This window comes from Chinchilla lanigera, unplaced genomic scaffold, assembly GCF_000276665.1.
Source record: "Chinchilla lanigera isolate Chin_1 unplaced genomic scaffold, ChiLan1.0 scaffold00016, whole genome shotgun sequence".
Lineage (NCBI taxonomy): Eukaryota > Metazoa > Chordata > Mammalia > Rodentia > Chinchillidae > Chinchilla > Chinchilla lanigera.
Window position 1 is genome coordinate 20,877,528 of NW_004955417.1, and position 15,240 is coordinate 20,892,767.

The following is a 15,240-nucleotide window of genomic DNA, read 5'->3' on the forward strand; positions in this document are numbered from 1 at the left end:
TGGTTTGCAACCAGGAATGTTCGTGACCTGAGTTATTGCTGTAATTATTATTAACATGCTGCACCTTATATCAAATCCATTTATATTTAAAATCTGCATACGTTAGAAGAGAATCAGTTAATCTCAACATTCAGGATGATAAAAGAATAGATATTCAATCTGCTCCAATTTTATTCAGTTTGCGTTTGTTGTCATCATTTCTTGAACTTGGTTCTTTCACAGGCAGTCATTTGAAGAAGTGTTTTCTAGAAATTAAGCAACAGAATGTTCAGTTTTCAATATTTTGATCAGTGAATTGCAAGACACAGAGCATAAAACAATAAATATATGCTTTAAGATAATAATACATATGATGGAAAATATCCAATAACATGAATTCGCTTTATACTAAAATGTCAGGTATACTACTGTGTTATATTCTGGAAAGCGATAACTTCATACTGCAAGATTTCTGTTTGTTACATAATTTTTAAATTAAATTAAATGCACCTATGCTTTTAAAACAATTTTAAAAATTGAAACAACTATTATTACTATGGGAAATTCCTGTAAATTTGATTAAATCAATCAGATATTTAGATGAGGACAAAATTAATAATGCACTAATTATTCTATGAAAGCATCAATTATAAAAAATATCCCAAAATATTTGACAAGAGCAAACAATTCAAAAATTGAATTTCTATGGGCTGGTGAACAGTAAAATCTATTGCTTTCTTTGTTGTTTCTTTGAACTTGCTTACAAACTTTTAAATTAGATTATTGAACCTTAGATGTCAGACAGCGTATAAAGAACACTGAGAAATCAGACATAGGTGGGATATAGATATATAATATCTATATATATCTATAAGGTGGGATATAGATATATAATATCACAGGAATGGAGTGCTCAGTGTATCTGACAGTGAAAGTTCAAAGTTTGGATATACGCAATTTTTAATTTTAAATAGCAGGAATGTTAAAATTATAAGCAAGTTTTTACCAAACCTGATGCAAATAGAAGGATGAACTAATAAATAATGGAAAGAAAGTGGACGATGGTAGATTTCTTTTACATAGCAGATTATTTTCCCAGCACGAATGCTTGCCAAAAAGGTGATAAAAAATCTAAAATCCAAAGTGTGACAAAGCAAACAGTTTTAAGCTAAACTGACTACACACACCTATTACCAATTTTGTTTATCTTTTTATGTTGTTCATAAAACATTTCATTCAGCCCGTTTTTGTAAGTCATTCACTTGAGATCACATGTTTTGAAAGTGCCAAATATAACATTATCTGCAAGCACTGCACCTGAATAATTGCAGGTGTTTGTTCCAGAAAAGCCTTTTAACTAGGAAAACCGTTCGTACCTACATCAGGCTCTAAAAGCAGTTATTTTTGTTTTGCTGCGTGGTGTGAGGAACCAACCCACAACACTACACATGCTGTGCAAGCCCTCTACAGACTGGCTACACCCTAAGCCCTGCAAAATGTTAACAATGCAACCTGTAGCCACTGATAGGCATAAACATACGAAAATGTTTCACGGGACTGTTAAAACTGTTGCATATGTTCTGAATGGTGGCTGAATTACTTGATTGGACCCTTTGAAGATGAAAGCTCAAGTAATTCTTTTTCGTGCAAAATGTTTTGATTTTCAAATTAAAGCTAATTCCTTGAATGTGGGTAACGACATGAACTACAGCAATTTCTGGAAGAATATTTCAGTTACTTAGATCAGAGTATGGTCTGGGCTGCCTTTCCAAATCATAGTACGACATATATTGAACACTAACTATATTTTAAGATCAAAATGTTTTTTAGTGATGCTTGAATTTAATCATAAAGGGAGTTTGTATTTTCTAAGCCACATGACAATGTCTCATAAGTATGTTTTTTTTTAAAATGTTTTCCATCATATTGGAGATAGTTGAAGAATTACCAAATTAGCTGACATTTTGGAAAGTCCAGGTTTTAGATATTCTTCTCAGTTATTTGTGGAAGAAAACTTATTTAAATCATTTGAAGCAGGAAATTCATATTTTTAAACAATTTTTGGAACCCTTTATTAAGGTATTTTTATTTTAAAATCTCTTCCAAAATACACTAGAATAACTGATGTTTAATGCAACAACATGTAAACAGGAAAATCGTTCCTAATAATGAAAATTTTTCATATAACAATATAAAGGCAATAATTGCCACGTTTGGATTGTAATAAGATAAGCCATTATTTCCATCAAAGAAATCTGAAATTAATAAAATTTAATGTTATTTCTCATACTTTAATTTTAAGAATGTTCACTTTAGTAAAGTTGTATTGTTTTAGTGCTCTTTTATGTTTATTATGGTATATAATACTGTATTATTTCAATTTAATAATATAGATCCTCTAATAAATTATATTTAAATAAAAGTATGAATCAAGTAGGAAAATATTTTTTTCAGTTGTGCTGTTAAACATATGGACATCCACACCAAAAATACCATGCAGGAAGCACATTCACTTTAAAGGAATGAGTACTGTTTGGGAAATAGTAATAACTAAAGAAAAACAGTATTTTAGATAATTTATCTATTCTTAATGTGCACATGTTTCTTCTGTGCTATAAACCTTTATACTGCTTCTTCTTAAGCTCTAAAGTTAAAAATTCTCCTAATATTTTACTTTACCTTATGATTCACAATGTTTTAAACTGATTCTTAGTCACATATTTTATTGCTTTCTTCCATCTTTAAAGAATTCAAAGTGTTTTTTATCAAATGACAATTCATATAATAGGGTATTTTAAGTTCTTCATTTATATGAAGAAGGCTTTGTAATATTATTCTTGTCACCATGTATTCTGGTAAGATCCCAAAGTTGAAAATACAATTACTACCTGCCAAATTAAACGTACAGCATGCATTGAGAGCATACTTATGTTCTGTCAGAATGTTTTTATAAAGTAACTGTCTTATTACAAAAATTGAACATTTTTCCATATTGCTTGTTTGAATTTATGGCTATGAGATAGAACTGAAACATTTTTTGGAAAGGAAAATTATTATTAAATGGAAGAAGAGAAATTAACTATTCTGTTTAAGTAATGAATGTTTTGATTCTAATATTTACAAATCTAGAATGACTATTTTAATTGAGAGCCCTTTCTCCATAAAATTAACCAAACATTTAGAGATAAAGACAGGTAATCTGAATTCAGTACACATTTACACAATAAAGAAATTATTCCTAAAGTGAATTAGGACTCCTACAGCCAAGAACAAACAAAATACATTCTAAGCATTGTGGCATCTGGCACCTTAATACATCATCTATTTTTTACATTTCTGATGGACAGATCCTGACTTTCTTTTGGAAATGTCCACCTACGGGGGTAGCAAATCTCAAGTCTTACTGAACACTAATGGGTTGTTTTTTTTATAATACAATAAAATTCTTCTTTAGCTCATATCACCTGTTAATCGATGCTGTACTTAACATATTTTCACATCAGTTCTTGCCAGGCGAAGAAAAGTGTATCTACATATCAGGCTTCCATATTTCCCTCAGAGATATAATAGGACAATTGAAACAGAGCACAGATTCGTTAAACTTTTCAAAAAACAAAGAAAAACCAACACAGATTAATTCCCAAATAGAAACCTGAGCATTGAAACTCAAGAATGAATACAGAAGGTAGACATTCTGGAATCAAGATTTCAGGTAGTGCTCTGCCTTTGGGTAGCAGGTGTAAGAACGGAGAATGGTTCACATAATTCCTAGAAGCACAACCCACAGACGAGATGACTGCCACAAACTGAGAGAAGAAATGGGTAGAGGAATGCAAAAGGCAAGACAAGGTTATCATTCACCCAGACAATACTTAATGATTGCAATATTAAATCAGAGTAAGGGTTGTTCGCACACAGGTTTCACAATGAAGAATTTCTAGAGATCTTCGCAATATTATCTTGCCTCTGGTTAACAATATCTCTAATAATAACTGAATACTTAAATTTTTACTAAAATAGTAGGTCTTAGGTTAAATGTTCTTACTATAATTAAGATGAAAGTTTACCAAGATTTCATCTATGGAAACACTGTCTAACACCCACTAACATCTATGTAAGCAATGAAGGTAGCAGAAGGATATTATAATGAGAAAGATAACGAATAAGATGATGATGAGATCAATATGCGTTGAATACTTTGGAAAAGAATGGTTTTAACTAATATGAATGAGTAATATCTTCCTTACATGCATTCCATACATTTATGTTAATGCATACTAATTTAATATTTGCAGAAAGCTAACATAATGTGCTATTTCCATAATTAATAAATCAACAAAATGGTACACAGAAATCTAAACTAAACAGCTTTATGGTGTTGGGCCCATTATTGAAATTCAGATGGACAGTCTGCACCAGGGTTTTTGTCATAATTACTAGCAAACCAGGATCTCTCAGGAGTGCTAGGGTGCATGCTGACAGAAAACCCATATATATATATCAGTCATGCAGTGTCCCTAGTCCCATGTGTGATTGCTGAATTATCAATCTGCTCTTAACAGTAAAGTGTAAGTTTAAATACACTAGAAGAAATTATAACACTTGCCAATGGATAAAATTTGCACAATAATCCTACTAGTCTAGTTGAAGGTCTATTATCAATCTTGCAAAACTAAGCAAGTACTTGATTATGAAAGTGCAGAACCAAGCACTATAAAATGCTAACCAGCCCAATACTCATGGACAGAAGACCAAAATAAGAAGATGTGAAGTGAAAACAGCAAAACAAAAACACGGTCAGAAAAACAAAAATTAAAATAAGAACTAGTAAATCAAAGCTAATACTTCAAAGGCAGCATTTAATCAGTTAAGAGAGAAGATGGTGAAAACTAAACCAAAAGAAATCATGTGTTCCTGAATATAACTATAAGTAGATGGATTAGGTTCTGCGTTTCTGTTTTAATGTTTAGATTTTTGATCTGCTTTGATTTTAATTTAGTGCACGGTGAAAGATATGGATCCATTTTAATCTTCTGCATTGAGCTAATCAGCTTTCCAAGCACCACTGTTGAACTATCTTTCCTTCACTGTATGTGTTGACTCCTTTGTCAAAGATCAAATAGCTCAATGTGCCTTTACACGGTTCTGCAACCTCTGTCCTGTTCTCTTAAGCCACATACCTGTTTGAGTGCCAGTACCATGCTGTCTTTGCCTCTATTGCCCTTGAAGTCTGCTACGGTAAGGGCTCCTACTTTGCTCTTGTTGCATAAAATTATTTGTATTCTGGGTCTCTTCTGTTTCCATATGAATTTTAGGATTGTTTTCTCTAGTTCTGTAAAGTACACTTTAATGTTCTGACTGAGACAGCACTGAATTTGTACAACAGCTTTGAGAATATGGCCATTTTGACAATGTTGGTTAGGCCTATCCAAGAGCAGAGGATGTCTTTCCATTTTCTGATTCTTCTTCTATCTCCTTTTTCAGAGTACTATACTGTGATTTTCTTTGGCAAGGTCCCTCATGTCCTTGGTTTGATTAATTCTAGGTTTTTCATTTTTTTTGAAGCTACTATAAATGGTAATGGTTTCCCAATCTTCTTCTCATTGCATTCATTACTGCTGTACACAAATGTTAATTATTTTTGATGTTGATCTTGTATCCCACCACATGGCTAAAGGTGATTATTTGGAATATCCAAAGAACCCGCAAAATTAGACCAGCTAAAGGTGCGGTCAAGAAGTGGGAAGTGAATTGGGCACACTTCACAGAGGAGGAAGTACAAATGGCCAATGAGGTTATGAAAAAATGTTCAATATTTCTGGCCATTGAAGAGATACAAATCAAAGCAATTCTACATTTTCATCCTATTCCATAAAGGATGAAAATCATCATAAAGGAAACAATAGCAAATGTTGATAGGGCTATGACCAAAAAAGGAACCCACTGTCATTGTTGGTGGGAATATAAAGTAGTGCAACCATTACAAAAATCAGCATGGAGATTTCTCAAAGCACTAACATTAGAAATTCCATATGACCCAAGTGTCCCCCATCTAGGTATCTTCCCCAAAGAGCTTAAGAGATCATATTATAATAATACATAGCAGCAAAATTTATAATAGCCAAATCCTGGAAACATCCTATATACCCTTCACCAGAGGAATGAATAAAGAAAATGTTGTTATCTATATATAATGGAATACTACTTGGCTCTTATGGAGGACAAATGTAAGACACTTGTAGGATAATGGATGCACCTGTAAAATGTTGTGTTGAGTGAAATAAATCAGGCACACAAAAGCTTGAATAACATATGGTACCTCTCATTTGAGTAAGGCAAGGTACAAACTAAGAGAAAAATAAGAAAAGATAAATTGAGACGAGGGGATGGATCTCTTTCAATTGGCAAGTGGTCCTAGGGACCAACAGAGAGGGGTGAAGCCGAGGGGATGGGGAACTCAAGAGAAGATTTGCCATGTACAGTGCCATACTTACCTCTATGAATGTGGACATGAACATGAACTAAGATGAATATAATATCAACAAGAATGAGAGGGAGAAAGGTGAATTAGAGGAGCATGGAGGTAAGGGAGGGCATGGGATTGAGAATGAAATGAGCCATGTTATGCATGTGAATCAGCTACCCAAGATCCTAATAAAATGCATGTACTGCAAACACATACTGATGAAATAAAAGCAAAAAGAAGCATAACTGGGAAAACAGACAATTACTATTGAGATAGATAGTGAATGATTGCATAACTGAAGGTAGTCTATATCACCAGTTTTATAATAGGATAAGCAGATATTTTAAAGTCTAGGTCACTCGAAAGAAGATTGTTTTAAAAATTAACACTAGTCAGAAATATAGAATGAAAATACACAGAAGATAATTATCATGCACACAAAGTAAATTATTGGAGAGAGGGAATATCAATTGTCAGAAGTATTTAAACGAGTGGAGAACTAAAACTCTGCCTGCTACATTTAACATTCGTGAGTGATTTGTAATTCTTGTGTCAAATTTAAGCATGATGGAGAATGAAAAATAAAGATGTAACTGAGCAAAGAAATGGAGACAATGAATTTTATAGATAACAGACAATGAGTCTTTTTCAAAACATTTGGTTCTGGATCAGAATATACAAAATTGTACCTACAGGTGAGATCAAAAGTTTTTGTATTTTAAATGGAGATTTTTTGAATATATAGTCTCTTTTTTAAAATTCAAAATGATAAACCTGATCATGGCTAATATTAATGGGGTTCCCTGAGGGAAAAGATGTTAAGAATATTAAACAGTATACACTATAATAATAGTTACAAACACTAGTCTTTCTGTGTGAACTAATATGATTTGAAACTGCCAAGCAACTCTTGATGGCCATGGCTGACACTATGAGGAGGAACAAATTGTCTTTATTAGGAACAGAAAATTTACCTCTTCATATACTTACATGTATAGGTGAAAATACTTATTACATGAATTTTGTCATATGGTCATACTCACTTTGGCTAATACTCGGGATAAAATGGTTAAGGAAAATATTTTCACAAATTTTACTCTAGAACATTTCACTCGATTCAAGAAGTTTTGGCTGAAAGTATTGTAATCAACAGTAATTAATACATATATGTGTGTGTATAGGTATATTTTACATCATTTAGAATAAAATTCTACATTGTCTCTAGTACCTATAAATGACCTGTTGCAGATTAATACATATATGTGCATATATGTATATTCTACATCATTTATAACAAAATTGTACATTGTCTCCAGTGAGTATAATGATCTGTTGCAGGTCATTTCATAATTATAATACATTAAAGTCATAAAAAGATATGTAATGTTCTTGGAAAGGAAAATAGACACCCAGAACATGCTCATTTCTTCCTATTTATTAAAATACCAATAAAATTTAAATCTGATAAATTGAGAAAGCAACTTTCATATGAGAAATTATCCATACCATTATTGAATATATACAGAGAAAAGCATTGAAAGCTATTTTAAATTCTAAGAAGTAATCCAGAATAAGGGTGAAGCAACAGCAGAATGAAAAGTATAGCCCAATAGCAACATATATATATATATAAAATAGAACTATATATATATATATATATATATATATTTATATACACAAGAATACATAGAGAACATGTGCAAGCCAAAAGTAATATTTAAAATCATTGGAGAATAAAAGAAACATACATTTCAAGAAAAAAAAGTAATTGTATTCCTACTTCCTATTATCAAGCACATTAAATTTTAACTAGAATGTTTAAATATACAGAAAACAATTACCATCAATGAGGAATTTGAAGAACACACTGATGTGTATTTATCTACTCATAAAGCATTAAATAAATTTGTAAACAAATGAAAATGTCAATATCTACATAAAATGATTGATGCTTAATCATATTATGACTAAAAGTTATGCATTCTCAAAACTGAAGTAGTGCAATTCAAAGAAACATGGAAAATTTTAAAAACAGTGTCTGATTGTATTTAGCTCCTATGTTTAAAGACCATTGTAACATGATTGGGATACAGACTACACACAAACATATCCAGCCTTATGCTCTTCGGAGTAAATGAAGAGGGGAGTCCCTTGCTCCATCTTTCCACAAACTCCACCTTAACGTCTGAATCCCAATAAACACTTTCAGTGCTACCCTTAATAGCTGCTTGTGTAGTTGTCTATGCTTTTTATCACCCGTTCGATTTCTCCTTTGCTTTGTCTCTGATAATGATCAGTTTTCCCAAATCTCACTTTTCTCTATTTCCATTTTCCTTTCCTTCATCAATAACACCAACTTATAATCTTATTCATAAGCAAATATTATAATATTAAATTATGAATATACAACAGATCTTGCCTCAGAGGAAATAATAGAACAACAACACATCAAATGGTTCTTTTGCTCTAGCTTGACCAAAATGTTTAGAATTTTGTAACAAAGGAAAGCCATCATATTGCAAGGGGCTGACCAAATGAATAAACATGTTTTGTTAATTAGAAAGCACAGCTATGACTAATCAGCATTAAAAAGGATCTAATCACATATAAAACATTAGAAGTCTATGATAAGGCAATTTTAATTGTAAATTAGAAAATATTACTTTATTCAATTCAGTGTGTTCCTATTGAATTAAACATTACTATCAGCTTCCAGTTATACAATGCTGCAATCAAAGCACAAAGTTATTTTAATAAAGGAAAAAATCAGAGAAACATTAAGAATTTTGCTTTATTTAAGCTTTCTTGACATATCCTGATGTAATATCAAGAAAACAGTAAAATATTACAGAGCTTTGTGTTTTAAAAGGTTTCAGACTTCCTAACAGAAATGCCCTCTTTTGGGTATATTATCATTCTCCACCTAATCAATAAGGTAAAACATAATTAATTAACTTTTCCCCCTGGTTAAAATTCAGACATTACAAAATAACAAGGACAATTTTCCTAATTCATAAAATGAAATATCATTATCCAAAATGCAGGGCCTTTAGAGATGGCAAAGCAATAAAAAATATACATGTGTGTATATGTAGAGCAATCATTTTTGTTCTGACAAATTTATGTTAAAGGAGTCAGAAGAAGCTTCGAACTACCTGGACCAACATTAGCCAAAGCACACCAAAAAGTACATTTTTCTTATAACTACTTTGTTAAGCTGTGTCAGTGGGGAGCATCACCCAGGGAGAGAAAGTGTAAAAAGAGAGAATTACTTCCGGACTGATATTTAGAGGCCAGTTAGCTTACAGGCAAGTAGCACAGCATGGAGTGGGGAGGGGTTAGGACATTGCTGAAAAGCTATTGAAAATAAAAATGATGATGCACAGCACAAAGTTGAGTAAGAAAGAAAAACAGGTCAACCGAGCCACAGGTTAAGAGATGTTTTCACTGATGTATTATGAAAATCAGTTGTCCATGGTAACATCAGTTTTCCTTATATATTGGAGGCTGATACAACCGCTCAGTGGGAATTATCTTTATTATTTATACTTAATCTACACACTTGCTAACTCCTACTGGATATCTCTCTTAAGTGTATAATAAATTTGTCTACCTCTATTTTGTGTGTGTTCTCATCCTCATCAAACTGCCTGAGATTGTTTTAGCAGCTCCTTAATGGATAACTCATGTTCCAGGTTTGCCACTTTCTAACCCATTTACCGGGAAGTTATTTGTGATCTTTCTAACAGTGGTACACCAATATAACTTAACATGACTATGTAAATATAATCAAAGCTGGGTTCCCCAGTTGTAAGTCATGATCTGGTTTCTCAGTTGCTCCATCTCATAACTACACAGACACAGACTGTACTGCAATTTATGTTCCAGTCAAAAATATTATTGTATTCTGGACATATCAGAGCTGTTCTCCTTAGATGCATACTAGTTAGGTTTCTATGAAGGAACAAAATCAATAGGAAAATATACATACAAATGTATATATAATATAGATACATACATACATAATTATGCAAAGAGATTAGATAAATGTATAAGATTAGAGGCAGGAAGACCCACTGCCAAGAACCATCTGCAGGCAAAGAGCCAGAGGATTCAGTATCTGCTCCATCCCAGAAGATGAAGAGCATGAAAGATCAAGGTGCCATACCAGTCCATGAAGAAGGACCTGGAAGCTCCCTGGGGAGTGGCTGTTGCCAGTCCGTGTTGAAAGACTGTAGAAGCTGGCATCTGACATTCGCAGGCTATGGCACTAGCAAAAAATGCACTCACTTAGCGGAATGGACGCTGAATGCAAGCAGATCCCTGCTTCTTCTTGTCCCTTTCTGTCCAGGGTGGCGCCCCCTACTGTCAGGGCGGGCCATTGTCCCTCAGTAGGCTCCTCTGAGTCCCATTTATGTGTGGAAAACCCCTGCAGATATGCACAGAAGTGTGCTTAACTAATATCTTGTGCCTTGCTCAATCTAGTCAAGTAAACTACAGCAATTAATAGTCACGATTTTCTTGCTAATGGAAGCCGTTTCCACAGACCATCTTTACCCTCTTCATTTTTTTACTCATAATTTTCCTTCTAAATTTTAATTTAAATATTATTTAAAGTGTTACCATAATGTCATTCACAAAAGTCAGTCTCTACCAGTAGATTGTCCTTTGATGATGTTTTATAGAAACCTCACACATGGCAATGCATTAGATTTTAGTCTGTCCCACTCCTGAAATGCTTGGGTATTCATTATTAGCAGTCACTAGCAAAGTGCCCAAACATACCGGGAACTCTGAAAATATAGGATGATAAGGGATAAATTACATTTCCCCATTGTGGGTAATGTACAACGAAGACTACACGTAGTTTCTAGGTTGGAATAATAGAGCAAGAAGAAAAGAAAATAACACAAAACGAAAACAAACTAAATAAATATCAATGGAAATTATGACATTTTTATTTTAATAGTTTCTTTCAATTACTTTTAAGTGCTTTATAAGCTCATTGTAGCCAAATTTTCATATATTTAATAGCTAGAAAAACTAGACATAAATCTCTTAAGTAAGTATTATTTCAGACAGATATGAAGACAAAATGTACACTTCATTCCTTTCGCAGATGAAATAACATGAACCAATTTATCTGTATTTGATTCAGCAAATTCATTTCTAGATAATAAACAAAGAAAATGTAAATAAGTTTTCAAGTGCTTTAATTTTAGATCTCAGTTATAATGAAATAAATGAAATGCTATTTTTCCTTGTCTGTTTTGTAGTTTTTCTATCATGAAACAGTTCCTTATACCCAGACTTTCAATTAAACTTAATTAATATTTGATTATAGCAAGCATTTTCTGCAGTTTCTATTTCAGTAAGACAATTTCACTAAAAGATGTAGATTGTTTCACCAAGCATGAATATACTATATTATGCAGACAACTCCAATAAAGTCATTATTCAAAAGAAAGTAAAAATTGCACAGTCTATTTATGATAAGTGTTTTCATTGCAATGGAAGTTAATTTTATCTTTTGGATATTTGGAGGTTAATGGCCCTAGGAGTGTGTACAGGAAACAATATTCTGGCAGCTGAAGCCAGAAAACTGTGATTCCTTAGAAGGTGATAAATAATGACAATAACAATAATAACAATTGATGCTCTTCTTTAATATCTAGCCCTTGCAATCAGAAATAAATTCTGTTATCAAAATCCAAATTGCTATTATCATCTTCATTTTTTTCTGAACAAAAATGTTAGGTATTTTCTTTATGCATATTATGAATAATAACAATGAAAGTTTTGTTCTCAAGGCAAGAGATATGTTTTCTAGCCACATGTAAATCTGTAAATATGAGTAGCTTATAAATCATTCTTCTAAGTAAGTTAAAATTAATTTCATATCAGTTATTGCTAGCCTACATTCAACAGAATCTGTGAGATAGATAACATTCCCTAAAATATAGTTTTAGAATTAAATGTCTAGATATTTTCAACTTAAGACATAATTACTTAAGCAAAACTAAGGCTGGAAATACAATGGCCAGGCCTGCATGCCTCCCTGCCAATAAAAAGCAATTTGATATTGTACTGTAATTATCACCATCCGGTCTGGTAAGTCCAGATAGGCATCAGACATCCAGGTGAGTGGCCAGCATCCCTGGACCCATCCTTTCCTAAAAAATGCCTTTGGTTCTTTCTATGTTGGGAGTTATAGATATGCTACAGTTAATAATGCTAGTCATATACCTTTGCTACATGCCTTGCTTCCCTTTAAGATCAATCTTATTGGTTGATTATAGTTTGAACACAATGTATCCACTGTGTAATTTGGCTCTATAAAATAATACTATTAAAGTTTCCTCTATGGTTAACTCCTTCAGGGACCCCTCCTGTTTCCAAAGAACTTTCTCTTAAAATTTTACTACTGTTAACCTCTTTATCCCTTGGAATTCATTCCTCAATATTCCAGGAACACAAACTCAAACTGGGCACATCTGACATCTAGCAGGTTGGGAGTTATTTTTCTCCTGTCACATTATCAGGTGTTTGGGGATCTATTTTTGGAAGAAATACAGAAAGTAGAATTATTGAGCCAAATAATAATTCCATTTGCTCTATTTCTTCAGAAAAAAAAAAAAACACTTAATGGTTTTGTCCCTTTAAAAGTTCATTTAACTACATTTGTTGTGGTATTTCCATGTGGTATCCTCACCAGTCTTAACTACCCAGGTCTCAGTACTTTGAGAGTTCAAGTAACGCAGAGAAAGGGATGGGTCATGCAATAAGGAATTTATTTTCAGATTGGCCACACGTGGGAGAAAACTAGTCTAGAAGTCAGTCTTTCCCCTACTGACAACAGATATAGAATTATATGAGGAAAAAGACAAAAGCCAGAAGCGCAGAGGTGTGCATGCACATAGCACTTTGTTCCGGTCAGGTTAGAGTTTAGTTGTCAGTCTTGTTTTTCTAGCCTCTCATTGGAGGACTGCTGGTGTTCTCTTCTCCCCAAGGGAATTATTACTGCCAGGGGGCTATTTCTATTCTCAGCATGAGAAGACTGCTGCCAGGAAGCTAGAAATAAGATATAATTTAAAAACATGTTTGAGTTATAAAATGGAATCACTTCAGACAATGATTCTTTTTAAAATGCATATATATTTTAATGTCTCAACTGTAAAGGATCCCTTACCACAATTTGCATTTATTTTTCATTTATTTAATGACAAATAGAATTGTGCATCATTCAAGCTGCTCTTGCTCTTCCAACTGTCATCTTTGGAGAGGTAAAATTGTTGTGGCTAATAAAAAATGAATATTTGATTTCCTAAATCTAAACAATGCTCTGAGTGTAAAATATTTGCTTCTTTTATAGTGATTTTCTGGGGATAATGAACTTGCAAGAATTCTTTTTTAATCACAATATATCAGATATTTTCTTTGAAAATGATTTCTTTTACTCTATATCTTATCCTTTTCATTTTTTAAAAGGTGCTTTAAAGAGGAAAACTTCTGAAGTTTACAAAGATAAATCTTATCAATATTTTATTTTTGGTAGGTGAGTTATATTTCTGTTTTTCCTAATCCAAGATTATACATATATATATTCTCCTGTGTTTTCTCCTATATTTAATTGTGGTAGTTTTATAGTTTTAAGCTTTGGATTTAAATCTGCAATGCAGATTAAGATTTATTCTGTAGATATTTTGTTGTATGGATCAAGGTTCATTTGCTGTATAGTGATATCCTATTTTCACAGCATTCTTTTTTGAGAAGACTACATTCAAGGACCCATTTAGAGAGCAGAGATCATAGTGCAGCCAACTGAACCAATATATAAGACACAAGCCCTGAAGGGACACGTGATTTATAAGCAACTGCTTCCTTGGGGAAACTCAGAGGCCAAAAAGAATGAAGTCAGCAAGTTTACAGAGACTGAAGCCCTGAGGACTACAAATACAGGGGCCTTTCTCTCCAATCTTTTTAAATGTCTTCTTAAGGAACAACAACAGAAAGTTTAAGGAATTACCGAAATGAGAAGCCTTCATTCAGGAAATAGAATAATAGAGGGGAGGGAATGAGACCAACTGAACTGCAGGCACAAAACTACACTTAGACCTTTCCTCCTATGTATCTTATGACAAAAATTAAAAACTTAAAGTACAAAGAGAAAGGGCAAAAACTTTGTTGTCTATGAAATAAGAAAGAAAACATTGCATTTGGAGGACTCGTGAGAACTTTTATGGGAATAGATTAGCAGTCAAACACTTACTTAGCAGGAATGACACTGAGTTTTAAAAAAAAGCAAACAAAATTGGTTTGAGTGTGGTTTGGATTTTTTAATATCTAATTTGGGGAGTGAGTATAAAGTTATTCATTCTGTAGTAATGTGTTCAACGCTTTACATTTTAATATAACATGCATAAACACTAAATCATTTTGAAGCACGATTTATGATACTTCAAAGTAATAAAATATATATTGCATCTTTACAATGATATTTTAGCATACACTGGTATGTATGCATGATCTTCTTTATTTCTTACGTAGAAATATGCTATGCATCATGTAAAGCATCATTTTGCTCTTTTATATAGAGTATAAAATTATTCCAAAGCAGTTTATAATCATATACAGGGACCACACCATTAAAAAATTAATTGGATATAGCTGAAGACACCTTTAGCACTGCTATTTGGGAGGCTAGGGCTGAGTTAAAGACCATCCTGGGCAATACAGTGACACCAGTCTAAAAGATACATATATGTTTATATATATATTTGATAGCTAAACATTGG